The 2118-nt window shown below is 48.8% G+C and overlaps 1 long non-coding RNA gene across 4 annotated transcripts in view; it reads right to left on the reverse strand.

The window, feature by feature from the left end:
- Window positions 1-6: 6 nt before the first annotated feature.
- LOC122192186 overlaps window positions 7-2118 on the reverse strand; it is a 4990-nt gene continuing 2878 nt past the window's right edge. For all 4 annotated transcript variants that reach the window (XR_006182559.1, XR_006182560.1, XR_006182558.1 and 1 more), the window contains exons 5-6: window positions 1730-1877; window positions 7-494 (exon numbers count right to left, since the gene is read on the reverse strand). This is a non-coding gene — a long non-coding RNA (uncharacterized LOC122192186). The remainder of the gene's footprint in view (window positions 495-1729; window positions 1878-2118) is intronic.

Here is a 2118-nt window from a genome sequence, read left to right on the forward strand (position 1 = left end):
ACCCAACCCCGTAAGCAATGCAAACTTAAAGCCAATTTGGTTTACATTAATTGAATGTAAAATTGAAGCCAATTTGGTTGAACTAAATTGAATGCACAGGCTGAAGTCATCGCAACTCTCAAAATGGCCACAAAGGGGCACGAGTCTTAAAGCAGCCAAGAAGGAACGCAGATGGCATCAGAAGGAAGCGTTGATTGGCCTGGGAGTAGAAGGGCCCTAAGGAAGGATGTGGGTTAGGTTTGGATCGCTGGGCTGAGGCTGATGGGATGAACTATAATGAGACTGAGTGCCGCATCACACATGTTGCCTGCGACGACCTTGGGAGGTGGTAGGGGCTTGTGGCAGAGTGACAGGAGGATCATGGAAAGGGAATGAAATGGCGATTCGGGTAACAACTCGACCGAACTGAGCTGGCGGTGAGTATGGGAGGTCTGGAAAGACGATGGTGTCCCAGGGGGGAAGTCATCAGCTGGAAGTGTCAAAGACATCTTCACCTGTAATACAGAGAGACATGCTTTAGAAGGAGGAACGCCGAGAGCCAAATGGCACTCACTGTCAGCCCACCCCCACAAAACGTGGAAGCCAAACACCATTCCAGGAAGTGGTATGAGAGTAAGGTTAGGAGTATTTAACAGGGAAGCTGTGGGGTTTTTGTTAGTATTACACAGAAGGTTACAGATGGGTTTAGTGACCAGTTGAAAGCACTATTGAAGGTTCAGGGTTAGTTTGCACAGTTATCTATACAGTCATGGCTGCAATTAACACTACCTTTGGGGTTCAGGGCTCAGTTCAGAGCGCAGGGTTGGGGAGAAGATATTAAGGTTAGGTCTATTAGGATTAGGCTCAGAGTGACTGCTAGGGAAGGCCAAGGCAAAGCTAAGAGCAAAAGGCAAGGAGAACAGCTGAGGGAATGCCGAAACAGAGGGCAAAGGCATAGACGACACCCAAGGGAAGGCAACGGGAAGGCAACGGGAGCACTGAAGAGAATGCCTCGTCAGCGGCCAGGCCCCAGGAGAAGGCCACAGAGAACGCCAAAACAGAGACAAAAGAAAACAAATCAGGGAAAACCAGTGCAGAAGGCCAAGGGCAACAGCCAAAGAGAACGTGGCACAGAAAGACAAAATTGAAGGCCAAAGAGAACGCCGTAAGGGATGCCAAAACAAGAGGCCAAAGGGAAAGCGGCAAAGAAGGCCAGGAGCAATGGCCGAAGAGAACATGGAAGGAAACGCCAAAATCGAAGCCAAAGAGAACACTGCAGGGAACACCAGAACAAGGGGCCAAAGAGACTGCTGAGGGAACGCAAAAAACAAGAAGCCAAAAGACAGAGTGGCAAAGAAGGCCAAGGGCAATGGCCAAAGAGAACGCAGCCACGAATGCCAGAACTGAAGGCCAAAGAAAATGCAGGGAATGTCAGAATGGGACGCAAAGGGAACGTGTCAAAGAAGGCCAAGGAGAAAGGGCAAGAGAACGTGGCAGAGATGGCAAAAACCGAAGGCTGAAGAGAATGCATCAAAGAAGGCCAAGGGCAATGGCCAAGAGAATGCCACAGGGAATGCCAAAACAGGAGGGCAAGAGAACAAAGCAGGGAAAGCCAAGGGCAAGGAGAATAGAGAAAGAAAAGAACAGGTAGCATACAGGGCACCGTGAAGTGCAATTAAGAGCTCTGGGAGCACCGTGTTGTGCCATGCTATGGAGTGGGTAAACACTGGTGGGTGAGCATTGCCCTTACCTGCTGGGCAGACAATTACCAGCCAGCAAAGTGGGGTTCCGTGGCATTCCAGGAAATGCAGATTCTGGTTCCTTGCTGCTGCCGTGAAGACCCACGCATCTCCATGCTGTCCTTAAAGCTCTCAGGAGCACTGCAGCTCTGCGGCCACCTGTGGGACACAATGCAGTAATGAAGGCACTGCCCCGCATATGTAGGGCTGCACCCTGAGCACATTGCTGTAATGATGACACAAGGGTTATAATTAATTATAATTACAATTAACATTAAGGGTATGATTAATGCTATTGATAGGTTTGAAGTTACAGTTAGTCTAACATCAGTATTCTGCGCTACAATTACAATTAAGATTACTTTGACAGAAAACATGGGGCATTATTTTTATGGCAGCA

The sequence above is a fragment of the Lagopus leucura genome, unplaced genomic scaffold, assembly GCF_019238085.1.
Source record: "Lagopus leucura isolate 7727_CA_CO unplaced genomic scaffold, USGS_WTPT01 35026-0_obj-0_obj, whole genome shotgun sequence".
Classification (NCBI taxonomy): domain Eukaryota; kingdom Metazoa; phylum Chordata; class Aves; order Galliformes; family Phasianidae; genus Lagopus; species Lagopus leucura.